We start from the raw sequence: 16,073 nt of genomic DNA on the forward strand, positions 1-16,073 counted from the left end.
ACAAAGTGCCATTACATTTTAACATTAAAAACAACATAAAATATCCAACATCTCAGCCACAGAAAGGCAGGAAATAAACAATCAGGAAGCATTACAATAAGATGCTAATATATTTGTGTTAATATTGGTGATTGTGTTTGTGAATCAGCATTAACTGGGAGTGGCAGAACAATAATGGGCTGCTGTTATACACAATCAGTGTTTTTGCCCCATATGCACACATGTATATACATAAATTAAATTTCTTCGTGTGTGTGTCTATGGGGGTGCACACAGTCAGGGAGGGTGCGCATTAGAAATGTCTTTCTCTGCCAATAATGGAGGAGGAAGTTAATTTAGTTAGAAGCTAATTAGTATGAATAAAAGATAGCTTGGAGTCCCTGAGGCTACCACACGCTGTCAGGTTTTCTCTCTGCATCCACCCAGCCCCCCTCCCCACTTTTCTCTCTATTCAAATTAAGTGTTGACTGCACAGAATTATTATTATTATTGTTATTGTTGTTGTTGTCGTCGTTTTTATTACCATCATAAGGCAAAAGTGGTGATATTGTGCTTTTAATGTTATTGTTGTCAGTTAGTCAACATAGAATCAGTTATATCAACTGAATGCTCCAATTCTTTCAAACATTTACAACTGAACTTTGCATAACCATATAAAGCTTCGTCACTGATCATTTTTTAAAGCATTAAAAGTAAAGTTACATCTCCAAAGCAGTGTTTCTGTGTAAATGATCAACAACTCTGGCAAAAAAGTGAATTGCTTATCATATAACTAATTCATCGATGATGACATATCAATAAAATCTGAGCAAACAACGTGTAAAAAGTGCACAAAATTGCACTTGAAAAGATGCCATCCTCTCTTCTTCGGGCAGCTCTACAACTAAATGACACCAGGCTGTGATTTAACTAGAAAGTCAAAATATTCTGTGGGGAGGGCATTTTATTGTTACACTAATCAATACTTCCTTTCAAGTCACGATGCATTTCGGTATTTTATCGCTGGTCATATTAAGTGTTGATATTGGAAGCAGTCACCACAAATCACTGAGCTAAAAAAAGCTAATCCATTAAACATTTAATCCTTTTGAACAGTAAATTATTGAACTCCAAAACGGCGCAGCAGTGATTTTTATGGGAATGTTATGACTAAACAGAATCGGTAAATAAATATCAAGTTTCACTTAAGCTTTGCAGGTTGTGTTAAATTAGGGAGGCCTCTTTAAATCTCTCTGTCAAGCGGGCTCTTTCATCCAAAGGATCTGATGAAATCTCACCGATCCCCCCTGTCTTTGCTTTAATGCAGCGTGGGCCTCGCAGTTCAGCCTCACAAACTCCACTCAATGCCAATCTTGCTCACATAAAAAGAGGGCAGAAGTCAGCGTTGAATCCCCTGTCTAAATCGTGTGATCACAGTAATAATATTTTCACTTTCTATGGTGTGTTTCTTCTTGTCGGCATCGGTAAACATTCCACAGTCGTGGAATGAATCTGGACTAGTTTATAAAACTTTATACGGCTGATATAATAAATTCAACAAGCAGCTCGAGCTCTCCTCTGCTGTGTGTGGATCTGTGGACTGCTGATGAGGCAGACTGGGTCACCAAAACTGTATGTGTTACCTGTCAGTCCATGTGACCTCCAGCGATTGGTTCATTTGTCAGAAGTCAGAGTGAAGACTAAATAAACTGAACGTAAAAAGCAACAATGAGTCTTTTTTTTCCACATTTGGCCTGACCCAAGGGAATCAAACTACAGGTGTCAGCACAGCCCAGTGTGTGTGTGTCTATTGTTCATGTTGCTAGTCAGCAGGAATCCACCACCCTCCACCAGCACCCTCCTCTCTCATCATTCACCACCGAGTTTTATTCATTCATACACTGAGAGAGTGTGTTAGGAGTGTAAAGGAGCAATTATTGATTTATTTTTAACCACAAATTAACAGGATCAATCCGCTTATTTTGTGTCAGACCATCTAAATATAACTGTTTTCAGTACCGTATAGTGCCGTAGTAAATAGCAAACAACAAACAAAAAACATATTAACAATGGATCACATGACTTTATGTTGATTCAAAATTGATCATGAGTGATGAAACCACAGAGAATTAACACCTAAGCTCTGCAAAGTGTGTTTTTTAGCATCTTTCAGCTTGTTGTTTTGGTTTTAAGGCCCACAACTTCACTCTCTGTGTTTCACTTTCACCTTTTCATTTACTAACGAGTTTGCCACCTATGTCACTGTTCAAAACTTTTTTCCACTTTCCCCAAAGTGGCCAAAAAATAAAAATAAAATAAAGAAATTGCAGGTTTATCTAATTTAAAGCTACGAGTAGTTCAAGGACATATTATTATTGTTAATAATTCAAGGGAACAAATGAAGTAATTAGATATGAATCATTTATTTTTGTTGACTTAATGTGTGCATAAGGAATTATGAAGAAAATCACTCTTGATATTTGCCATGCTCCAATAATAAAAAAGAAAAACTACTAAAAGAAAATGTAAATCTACAGGTACCCAGTGAAACTCTCACTTTGCTGCCCACTGGGCCTGAATATGTATTGAATAGAAAATATGTAGCCCCACACAGCTGTTAAATCAGTGTCATGGTACTGTAATAAGTCAGCACTTGTTTTGTAACTATGTCAAGCTTTGCTGTCACACTTTGAGTTGTACCATATCTAGAACAAACCATAACTCCATTATTTGCCAACAGTAATACAGGCAGGCATATAAAGTCAGGCATATAAATGCTGATTACAGATCTGTATCACCAGGGGGGTCATGCTAACGGACTTGGAGTAAGTTTTATGATTCTAATTACAGCCTTGTAGCTCCAGGAGGGTAATGTTCCCTAGCGTAGGGAAGCAACAGCAGATGTGTGGTGTTTCTACCGTCGTATCTCATGTCTTCTACAGCGATCTGCCTGATAGATGTGATTTATCTGTAGCATGGGGGAAGAACACTTCTCCCCTCTGACATTCACACCCACCACACTCATACAAAACACGCACAACGCCACGTACACGCTCCGCCGTCTGTTCACAATTCCCAGCTCTGACATTTTGTTTCCGCTGTTTCGCATTTTCTGAACTCTGCGGAGATAATTCTCACTCTCGTTCCCCTCCCACCTTCCCTCCAGCCCAGCAGGGACACCACAAGGTGACAGCATCCATCACCCATCAACCATCACATATCATCTGCTGACTGGTGTCTCAGAACAAAGAGTCTTAAATAAAAGTCACATTCATTTCCAGGAATTGGATTTGAAACTTTGTGTGTGTGTATGTGTGTGTGTGTGACTGTTTGCACAGAATTTGGCTCATCACACTAATCAGTGTGTTGTTTTATCCCCCAGACACTCTTTTTAATGCATTCGAGCATGTGTGCCACACACACACATACACACACTCAATTGTAATCCCTCCTGTCCTTGTCACAAAGCTGTCAATTGTGTCATTGCTTGACCTCCACGTCTACTTACGTACGTTGCTCTTTTGCTTCATTAGCATGATCAATACAGTCACATAATGGCTTTCTGCATTTGAGGATAAGTCAAAGTGTGCAGTGAAGTGTGTGGTCAGTGTGTACACAAAGGTAAAGAAAGGCAGCAACAGGAGAAGACTTCAGTCCTGCAAACTGTATGATGCTTCCAGTATCACACACACACACACACACACACACACACACACACACACAATGACAATTTAATAATGACCTTGTTGTCTTTTTCGTGCAAATTAATACTTTCACCTTCAGAATTACACTAAACCATAGTCTTTTAGTGTTAACTGGCAACAAAGGAAGCAGGACAATAGGACTGTCCAAAAGCCTCTGGCAAGGAGGAGACTTCTTCTTCTCAGAGAATTATTGTGTTTTGTCTGTCTAAGGCAAGCTGCCCAGTTGAAACAACAAACCCCGGGAGGCAAAATGCAGTGGTAAGAGGCAAATTTTTACCTTTCAGAGAGAAAAGCAAGACAAACAACTAGACAGTGCATTTAAAAACTCCATGTGAAAAAAACCTGGAGGAGAGGAGAGGAGAAAAAGCACCGAATACAAACATCATGGAGTGTTGTAAGAGACAGAGAGCACAGACACATGAAGGCTTAATTAGCCCCTTCAGAGACGGAGACAAACCGTCACTAACCCGGCATCTCTGGAGCACGGAGAAACACACAATCAGGACGTGTACAATGGGATGACACAGACACATGTATAGACACACAACTCATGTACATGTCCACCCACAAACAAGGCATATGAAACATGTTGACTGTCACACTGTTCATGCTAAATATAATTAATACACACTAAAACCTTAACCTGAGCTGGATCACAATGTCTGTGCATTAGCTGATTAAATGAGGAATGATTATTTGTTATTTCTATTGGTGTTTGTTTGATATTTTTAAATGATTTATTTGATCAAAATAAGTTCAAATGAAAGCGGTAACTGATCATTTTTATTTATTTATTCACTAACCTCGCTGGTTTTAATGAGAAAATCACATATTCATCTCAGGCTGCACACAGTTATGTGTATGCAATGCATGTGTAACTGTTTATATTTATTCCTGCATATGAGTGAGTATCACTGCTCTATATGTGCGGCACTTTATGAATAAAAAAGAGCAAACTCCCTATTTAATGTCATGCACTGGTTCTCCGCTGTGTCTGTGTCTGCGGCACAAGTGTATATCTTTGCCATGCATGAATCAAACTGCAGCTGAGGTATACCTCACTTAAATTGTTTGTTTGTTTGTGTGTGTGTGTGTGTGTGTCTGTGTGTGTTTGAGTGTATGTGGCTGCATGTGTGAAACAGATGCCCTTTAATGTGTGTGTTTGCGAAGGATCCACTGTATCAGTGGAGCCTCATTTCTTGGCTTGGAAACGGGGAGCTACCCAGAGGGATCACCTGCACTTTAAAAACCAGCAGCCTCACAATCTCTGTCAGTGGAGGAGCACAAACGCAACACATATTTTCTGATTAGAGAAAAAGGGATCCTGAAAAATGGGCTGAAACTGTTGAGAGAGGGTAAAGAGTGAACAGGAAAGATGAGATGACAAAGAGGTGAGCTCTGCAGGGGTATTCCCAGGTGCATAAAATTGTGGAAATGCAAAGAAGATTAAAAAAATTATTTGACATTTTGATGTCCCTTTTTCTATTTGAACACCTACCGATCACATAGCTCTTTAAAAACACACCAAAATGCTTTTACATTGAAATTAACCAGAAATAGCACACAGTATTAATTGTAATGTTGCTGGCAGCCTCAGGAGAGTTTAAAAATCTGCTTTGCTCTCTCTTCTGTTTGATGCGTTATATTTTAGACCTTCTCACTACAGGGATTTGCCTATCTAAAAAATGAATAATTATTGTCTGTCAGCTTCTACCTGTTCCTCTTATCCTATAGTTGCATTCATACAGCCTGTTAGCCATCAGAGGCTATGGAGCTGAGTTAGAAATGAATAGCCTTCACCTCCTGTCCTATATTAAGGTTCTCCTCAAATTCACTGGAGAATGGCGTTCCCTGAGAATATTCTCAACAGCAGGCTAAATATAACTCTGATTGTTCTTCTAATAAGTACTCAGAGAGCAAGAATGAGCAGGTTGAAGAGAGGGGATGGTGGCGGGGATGGGGGGTTCTTGCTATAATGAAAGCAAAAAAAGTTTTTATATCACTTTTTTAGGGTGCTTTGTTTGGGAAAGTGTTCATTATAGGGCAACACAATTCAACAGTTCTCATATTCAGGTTGTGTAGCTGCAGGTTTCAAGACTAATTGCCACTTCAAAACAAAACGGAAGCTGAAAACACATCTAAATGAAATACCAAGTTATATTACTTTATTATTTAAAATTTAAAAATAAGACCTACAGCCAGTCCTGTGAGGCTGTACTATGTATAATGACAGCATGCAAACATGCTCGTAGTGGCAATGCTAACTTGTGTTTACCATAGTCACCATCTTAGTTTAGTTGATGTGTGATGATGACTCAGATGACACGTCAGGGCATCACTAAAGTTATTTAAATTCATCCCGAGGGGGGTCACAAATGTGTACATTACACAGCAATCCATCTGATACATTTCACTCAAAGGCACAGCTGTCGACTTAGTGGTGAGAGGAGTGAGCAGAAGAAAAGTCAAACTCATCAGGATTCATCGTCTGAGAATCATAGAAGTGTGTTTTGTGCCAATCCATCTGGTACAGTTTTTGAATTTTGACAAGTGCAATGTTGACTTGTTCCTTGCCCTTGATAAAAAGAGACATGGGATCACCAAAATCATTAAGATTCATCCTGTGGGGATCATGACAATCCATTCAAATGTTGAATAGATATTTTTGATCATTCTACAGACTGACATTATCACCTCGACAGCTACTCTGCTAGTGTAGCAAAAATTGAAGTATGTGGAGAATATGATTCATGTTGTAATGATCAAAGTTTTCGTGCAAAAGGGATGATCATAGTTTCTTCGCAATTTTCAAAACCACAGGGAACTTTTTCTACCGAGTGAACATCTTCATTTAATAAAACATAATTTCTTTTCCTGATTATGTATTTTATAAGCTCCCTTTCAAAGGTCTTAATGCAGCTAAAATTGAACTAGTGATGAGACTGATTTAGATGGTGCAGATGGTTTAGCTTGCTGCTCGCTTGATATAACCGGTGTGAACTGTACAGTCAGGTACTGTCAGAATGCACAAAACGCATCTATCCGCCCCCGCTTCACCTGTCAGCCAGTGACTGACACAGTCCCTTAAAGCTCTTAGATCACAGTAGGCATCAGCAGGTTCACAGAGCCACAGCTGTGAATCCCTGGTGACTTCCGTCAAGGAAACCAGCTGCTGACATCCAGCCAATAATCTGCATACATTAATATCTTTATAACGGTAATACTGTACTCCCCCTGCTAGAGAAGACCTGTGATTAAATTACATACCCAGACATAGATCACTGTCATCCATCTTAGTAAAACCCTGTCAGAGGAGAGCTGGCCTCCCTGTACAGTTTCTCTTATTCTCTAGTCCCAGCATGGTGCAAACCCTCCAATCAAATCAGCTCAAATATAAACACAAATTAGCATTCATCAAAACAAATTCCTATCGGCACTGCGGCCTGCATCAAGCCTCCAAATGTGACATATTCCACTGTTTAGCAGAAGCTCCTTAGGAAAGAACAAGCAGAATCTCTCAACGCACACAAGAGTTAAACGCTGAAATAATTACCCAAGTCAATGGGTGCCACTATCTCTGTGATTGGTTGAGTGCTCAGGCGAAAGCTATTAAGTTTTTCTGTCTGTTTTTTTTTTTTCCGCAGGATTTCAATTAAAAGCTGTGCGAAATGGCGGGCCTATCTTTAAACGATAGACCCCCAGAAATCCCTTCTCGAGGGAGGACCTATTGTAGTGTCCTCATCAACACTCCAATTAGAGCTTGCTTATTATCTTTTATGATAAAAAAGGGTATTACCACAAAAGCACCTTATCCTCCTCTCCTAAAATAACTCTTTAGCTTTTCACCCCATAATTTCATTACAGGAAGATAGTCATTCATCAGTTAGAATGGTAATTTTCATTAATGGCGCCTGGTCTCACTGAATATTGAATAAATTGTCCATTCATTTGGATCTCGTGCTTTGGTTCTGTAATATCTCATGAATATAGTATGAGATTTGAATACAAACACTGGAATATCTCTGTGGAAATGTAGGGACAATTGAAAGAGAAATATAGAGAGCTATGGTAACATAATCTTAGAGATCATCCATATTGCAGCATCAGTCACGTCACAGTCCAACAAATCATCTTTGTTATACAAACATTTTCATTAATATATTGTGACCGTAAATGGGCTTCCTCTAATTCGCTTCCTGAAACGTAGTGCGTATATTACAGTCCAACAATTATCGCGTCAATTCAACCATTTGTCTCTTGCATACACTTCTTAATTACTGAAGTTGATTAAGGGGACAGCTGTTACTCAAGTATTTCCTGCAATCATGCTTTGAATAGTTCTTAATAAGAAACGATTTAATTACAGTCTACTGACACAGAGCTCTCACTGAGCAGAGCTGAGTCTAAAGTGGAAAACTTGTGAATGGTGTTGAAAGATAACAACACACACACAGTGTATTCGTCACACACTTTTTGATCTTTTCGTACCAAAGATCTGAAAATTTCAGTGCTTTTCTTTCTTTTTTTTTTGGTTGAAATACCTCAGTGTGGTGTAGTTAAATAAAAAGAATGAATGAAAAAAAGAGCCAAACTGGTTTAGAAATAGAAAAAAAATGGAGCAACTATGGGCACGGCCTCTAGAAATGCCTTTCAGAAATGATCAATGGAATATAAAGCATTTGTTCTGAGACCCTGAGGAAGCATAAGAATCTATAGGATTCAGAACATAGGAGGATAGGCATTTATAAAACCACCTCAAAGTGTGCACAGTTTAAAAGAATAAACCATTTTCCATGGTGGTAAGTCAATACAAACTATTCAAGAAGAAGATGTCACAGAGGCAGCATGAGTCATGTTGCCGGTGACTCAGTGGATAAACTGAAATAGTTTGGGATAAATGAAAGACAGTTACCACCTGATATACAGAAGATGTCCTCAGACACACATACAAACCACACCAAGGGATAGCTGTTATCAGTCGTGACACATGCTGCTTATTTGTTTGTCTCCAGTAATGCGCTGCACAACAGTCTATTCATCAGCACTGATTTTCCCTGTGGCAAGCGGGTTTGTGTGCATGTGTGAGATGTGTGTGTTTATATGTGTCCTGCTGAGCCACCAGCCTGGGTGTTTATTGGTCCCTCAGAGCAAAGGTTCCCAGCCTCATTTGAAGCAGTTTCAATGCGCTTTCTGTGGCGTCTTTCGCAGCCTGTGATTTCCTGAACCAGACCCACAAGCTGTCCACAGAGCAAAGTTATTCTCCTCACACAAAGCCGCCAGCTGGTAATGACAACCTTATCAGTTTTGGACTTGCTTGGCCAGTTTTTTTTTCCTTTTTAACATGGTTTTGATATCTGATTTTATACATTGCTGTTTTGCCACTTTGCCCGTTGTTTCATTGATTTTTAAGAGGCATCAGTTCAGCGTTCAGTGTTTCCTGCTCTATTCTTTACGGTGCTTACAAGCTGTGTTTGAGATCACACATTTTTGAATAAAAATCCAAACCTGCTATCTGTTTTTTTTTGATGACCTGATAAAAATGTGAGCAAAATTCAATTTTCACACCTGTCACTTAACTCACCCTGGTGTGATAAGATGATAAATGTTGCATCAAGACGAGCGCTGGCACAGCCCATGACCCCTCTGACACATCAGTCCAGCTGCACATCCATCCATCACCTCTGTGACATGGTTCTGCCACCACCTCCAAGATAGAAGCACCTTCTCCACCTGTTTCTATTTCCCCTGAGAATGAGGGGAGCCTGGAGTGGAGGTGGCTTTGGGCTGAAGATGTGCTAATGGGGAGAGAGTACATTCTCCCACACATCCATTCCCCGTGCTGTCAAGGAGCATCATAGTGGAAGGCTGACGATGGGATCCTCAATCCCTCCCCACCACGACACCTGCTGCTCCTCCATCTGCTACAGCCACACAGCATTCTGCTTCTCCTGTTTATCCCCCCCCCATCTACGCATTCATCCATCCATCCTTCAATCCATCCATCTTCTATCCATAAATAAAGAAAGAAACTGTAGATTATGAAGAAGGTGTAGTCTTGAGAGCGGCAGCCAGTTGCCCGAAAGCTGATATTGTTAGTATGAAACCCTTCAGCCACTGCTGCAAACTTTTAAAGGCTCTGCTGCAGCTGTTCTTGGATCAGGGTGCTTATACTGGAAGAGTGACACTCTGAATTTACAAGTAGGGAGTCACACATTGAATTTACACACAGTCCAGCACAGTCAGGCTACATGCTGATGCTGAGGAACAGTTGATTGGTGCACGATTTCACCCTCAGGTACAAAAACCCATGAAATGTCACCAAGCCAGGTACTTGTCAGCTACAGCATTTGCATCTGAGGCAAATGAGGAGGAGAGGAAGACTAGGTCAGCAGATAAAGGTTATGTATGTCAGGAAGGAGGAGCGGACTCCCTTATTCTACTTAAAAATATCACAGCAAAGATGTCACTAAGAAACTGAAAAAAGAAATAACATGATTAGTGTTTAAAATAATACCCTAATGAATAGCCCAGAGGACTGAATAAAACAAATAGAATATGGTAAAAAATGTGGGTTAAAAAAATCTAGGTCTTTGCTCTTTCAGTAACATAACATCAGGTACAGACAGTGCTTCTTTTCATCACAAGCCCTAATGAGCAAATATATTTTAGTGAGACTGAAGCTATCGTACGTACAAGTACATTGAATCCACGAAGAATGTGCCGTCTCAGCTCAGTGGGTCCGATGAGAATCTTGAAGTTGCCTAGTGTTTCTATAGTGGCCGTGAGAGGCTGCATGACTTCAGTTATCGTCCATTAAGTCCGGGATTCAAGGATCTAACACAGCCGAGATGTGAGCGCAGAGGCGAGATAGACTATCAAAGAATATCATCACATTCAAACAGGACTGAGTGTGAGTGTGTGTGTGAGAGAGAGTCAGTGGTTCTGACTGGCACTCTCCTGTTCTGTGTCTCTCTGAGTTGAATATAATGCATTCATAATATCAGGTCTAATGAGTACGATGGGAAGAATTTAATGTTATGACTTCAGGTGGTTGTTTTTGGACCAAAGCTAACAGGGTTTACAGGATTACTAATTTCACCTCAGAGAAAGCTTTCATTTTTTTTCCTCATAAATAATTAGCATCGAAACAACACCCTTTGCAAACAAGCATCTCGGATTTTATGATAGAAAAAGTTCCAATTCAGAATTTAAAAAAAACTTCCACAAAAGCGTGATTAAACATTCATATCAACCCGGTGAAGAAAAAACCCTTTTGTTGCTGTTAATCCTGCATATCACACACACCATCTGAGCCATAATACTACATCATGTTATGTACACTAGTGATTCAGTTTAATCATAGCAAAACAGTTTACGCGACTGTTATGTTTACATTAGTATTATTCTCACAGGCAAAAGAGAAGCATTTAAAGTGTGTTGGCAGATGTAAAAAAAAAAAAAAAAGAAGGAAAAAAATATATATTTCTTTGAGTTTGTGTTTAGTCTGTGTTACGTTTTGTCTGGTGGAGGAAAATAAATCTGGCTTGTTGGCGTAAGGTCTGACTGAGGTCACCTCTCTTGACTGCATCTGTCTTAACTTCTGCTTTGAGGCTTTCGGAGAAGAAACAGGTCAGCTGATATAGTTTCCGTCAGGTTAGTCTCACTGGTTCAGGGATAAAGGCTCCTTGGGCTACACTCTGTTGGCGTGCACACACACACACACACACACACACACACACTCCAGAGGAGCAGTGACAGGCAAAGATGCCCCCAGATTGACCTGAGAGCATAGCCACTATGCAAAAGGGTGCCTGACAGCCTCACTGAGCCCCCTCGTATCACGGCTGGATCACTTAGTGACACACATCCAACTGCAAGCGCAGATATACACACATGGGCACATGCAGTCGATTTCAGTACTCGCACAAACAAGACGCGTGCCCGGGACACACTGCCTGTGTGAGCAGCTGATCTGCTGCGACTCACATGCCTGTGGTGTCCACACAGACAGTGCTGCTGCTGCTGTGCTGCTACTGCCAGCCCTATTTTTCTACTTTGAGTTTGCCTTTGATAAATAGAATAAAAGAAAAATGATTGATTCTGTTCACAAAAAGCTAAAGGGCTTTTAATCTAAAACAGGTACAAGATGCGTTGATGCTTTTTTCATGTTTGTGACATATTTTACAGATGTAGACATCGAAACAGTAGTGAAATATGTATATGTTGAGACCCATGCATGGTTAGGCCCTAATGAAGCATCTTGGCAGCCAAGTGAGCTACAGTATGTGGCTGCTCTAACCTGTTAACATGGACGACGTAATAGAAAGTAAAAGGTTCCATGATCCACATTCACTGCGCACACAGGCAGTGTGTCCCAGCCGTAAGTCTACAGCCTTGCTATTTATTCTATGAGGCTGTACTTAACTCAACTCGACTTGATTCGCTGCTTTTTGGTTTCATTGTCAAAGCTTGTGGATACTTCCAGGTACTGTTTTTTGGCATCACCTTTGTTATTCCAATCAAATTCCAATCACCTAGTTCTGTCGTCTGCGCTCTGATGTAAGATTTCCTGAGCTCTCCTGATTTTTTTGTCTTCCTGCATTCATATATTTCTGAAAGTATGTCTCCTTGCAGTGACAGCCATCCATTCGAAATCCTTCCATTGTTCCTGTTTGTGTTGAGTTGAAGACGACGTCCTGCCAGTTTCAGGCGGCGTTGCTATGATGATCAGCAAAGAATCCCGCCTAAGACGAGGGGATACCATCTGCAGTGGAAAACAAAGTCGAGAAAATTTCTTGGTACCATGCGTGCATGGAACATTGTTTATGCACTGTAACATGCTGATGTTGTGTAAGTGTGCGAAGTGCTAATTAACACCAAACAGCAGTTGAGGCTGCTGCAAATGAATTGGACAAATTGAGCTGATGATGGCACTAAATGAAAAGTTAAAGTCATTATGATTCATCCAGTGGGGACAATGAATGTCAGCAGGCTACAAAATTTCATGGCAGTCCAACTCAACAAAGTCAATAGGATTCATCTATCCATGGATGTCTGTGGGAAAGGCTGTGCCACTGATTGTTTCATCCATTCAATGTTTGCCAACATATTTCATATAAAATATGATATTCATTTCGACAAGAAAAGGGAACATATATCTTTGCTTGTAGCTCTAAATTTCTTCCCCACTCTTGTTTAGTATAGTAATTATGTAGACCAAGCTGTGTTAATATATCATTTATTGATGCAGTTCAATAGATTATTGTTGTTAGGTGAACCTTTAATCTTGTTTGCCTTTGGTAAACATTGCTGAGTACTTAAAAAATAATCTGAATAAATGTTTGGATGAAAAGCATTTTCTTTTCAGAAAGACATCATTATTGAAAAGGTGGATCACTTCAATAACTCCCCCGTCATTCCCAGCTTTAAATGTGTCATTAATGACAAACCCATTCTGCACCTCCCTGTCTCAGGTGTTTTTTTTTTTCTTTTTTTCTCTAACAGTCCAGATGCTGAGCGTGATGTGCAGAAAGCTAATGAATGTGCCTATTATTGCAGTGCTGATGGCTGTGGGGGTCAGTGGCAGCAGGTGTGCTGAGAAGCTGAAGCCATGCAGAGCAAATGTTTAGTCTCCGTTTCACACAAGGATGAATCAACATGACCAGAGAAACCCACCGGACCTTTTCTCAAACAGTCCTCTGTGTGTGTGTGTGTGTGTGTGTGTGTGTTGGAGGAAGTGAGATGTGGGGGTTGTGTATAAGTAAGAAGGACCTTGAAATATTAAAATGTAGCACAATCTCCTTCTCTGCAAGACTTTCCTATCCCTGTTTTTAAACCCTAATATCAGGCTCTGTCGCCCGAATTTACAGATAACGCGACGATTGTGTATGAAAATAAATGCGCTGCTTCAAAATTTAATACAAGTAACGTCTTGCATCTGTCCGGGAACACAGCAAATATGTTATTTATGAAATGCTGATGTGACCTTGCCTGATTGTGTGTGTGTGTGTGTGCATATGAGCATGTATTTAATAGTTGCAGGTTGGCATGTGGCACACGGCTTTGTCTTCATTAGAACAACATCAAGCCGTGCACCATCCAGCACAATGGCTTCATTTAGCCCAGCGATCTGCTCAGAGCTGCTCTGTAATAACACGGGTCAGGACCTGAGTGGGAGCGAACCGCCAACACTGCCACCACCCTCTTCTGTGATGAAAGACGCTGTCAACAATCCCCTTTGCTGCTGCGCTAATCTACGCCGCTAATACACCCTTCTCCATCCCTCGCTCTAAGCTTTCTCTCCTTGCTGTACCCCAGGCTCTCCCTCTCTATTTCCCGTCTCCTGGCTGCATTTCTTTTTCACACCCTCGCCTCTTTTCTTGATCTTTATCATTCTTTTATTCTGCAATCTTCCTTTGCACACTTTTCCATCCTGTTCTTTATCCCTTTTTCAAGATTTCCCTTTACATTTTTTCTTTATTCAGCCATTTTAAGTTGCTTCCTCTACCTGTTTTCTCAACTCCTGTAACTTTTCTTCTTGCTCTGCTGTGTAACAGAATAAATCAGCTGCTCTGGTAGTTGCCTGGCAGTGCCACTGAGAGTTGAAAAGTGCAGAAACAGTGGTGCATATGTATTGTACTTATGTACAACTTGTAGCTTGTAGTTCACTTGAATATTTCCATATTAAATGCAACTTTCTACTTGCTTTATCGCATGTCAGAGAGAAGAAGTTTGTACTTCTTCACCACTCGATTGCTGTTAGACATAAGGCAACTTAAAACAACATGCAACGCTTTCAGGCGTGCTAAGTGCTAAGCATTAAAATTACATGGTATTTAAACACTTCCTTGTACTGTACTTGTAGTGTTTTGTTTGCCTATGGGTGCCTTATTCATTTTTTATTGTCTACCAGGTCATAAGGCAGTATAGTTATAGCATGAATTACTCAACTATGATGGGAGATGACCCCCCACCTGCTATTTATTTCTTTTGCCTCTACATAAATACATTTGCTGCTAACACCTGCAGTAATTCTGCTATTGCTGCTATAATTAAACTACTGTAGAGGTAACATACATTTTTTCACTACACATCCCATTGTGCATCACAATCAGTCAAACAATCTGTGTTTTATGTTTTTTTTTTTGTATTATTTATGTGTTGACCGGGTTTGTTTTTGACTATAATGGGTCCCAACATAGTATCAGACTGATACATGGACATGATGTATGACTCCCCTCTCTGATACGATATGTCCGCTCTGAAAATATCAGTCCTTTTGTCTACATTAATTACCCTGACTGTCTGTCATATGATTTTGCGCTGAGTGTGAGGCATCTATCATAGTGTATCTCTTTACATTTGTGTGCATGTGCACATCCATGGTTGTGTATCAAGCAGGATTGTTTCTACTCCCTGACGGATAAAATGGTTTTTACTCCAGATAGTAGCTTTCATAGAGATTTATGAGCATGCACGCCTGGACACTCACACGCACGCACACACACACACACTGACAGTCGGAGAGATGGGTGAGCTTGAAAAGCAGCATGGGAATGGAAGGACGAAAGGCAAAAGAGATTGGAGGAAAGGCCAACCCGTGAGCTACTAAGATATAAACAGGTGAATGATTTTCTGTTCTTTCTCAGATTGTTTCCTCATCTTTCAGCTTGGCCCAGTCCTTGGAGAGACGGGCTAAAACTGCAGTCCCTTACTAAGCAGCCCTGGTAGACTATCTGGCACAGACATATAGCACGGCTACTGTGGCTCCTTTGTGCACTGCTGGCTGTCGTGCGCCACTGGCCAAGCTGTTAAAATGCACAGCCTTATTCTCTGTTCTGAATTGCATTAGCTCTGGGGCTGTCGTAAACTGATACAAGCAGAGGCCCTCAAATGTACACGCAATCTTTAAGAAGAACACCCTCTGTGTGCACACATACTCACATACACATGATTTGGCCGTAGACAACAGCACACAAAAACACAAGTATCCTGGAGGACCAAACGCTCTGACCTTTGCAAAGATTCATCTTTTTTCCTCCAAGCGCTCTTTTTTTTTTCTTCTGCATTTTCCATTCCATTTGGCAGGGTGAAAAATTTACAGTAAAGGAAAATTTGAAGTGAAGTCCAGGAGCAGCTTTCCATGTGGCTAGTAGATCAAATCAGGCAGTTACTGTGTGGACAATGCAATTGCCAGGCAAGCACCTGCTGCAAGTTCAGCTACATAGACCACACAATCTTTCATTTTTCTGAGCAACTGGAGGAGTGTTGAAAAGAGGATACACATGCCACACAATATCATGACATAAATCCAGTTAGTGCGCACATTAGGTGATAGATTTGAAGTTTTGTTGAATAAAAGTTTGGTTATGCAGCTACAACTACAGCTGC

The sequence above is a fragment of the Larimichthys crocea genome, chromosome VIII (assembly GCF_000972845.2).
Source record: "Larimichthys crocea isolate SSNF chromosome VIII, L_crocea_2.0, whole genome shotgun sequence".
Taxonomy (NCBI): Eukaryota; Metazoa; Chordata; class Actinopteri; family Sciaenidae; genus Larimichthys; species Larimichthys crocea.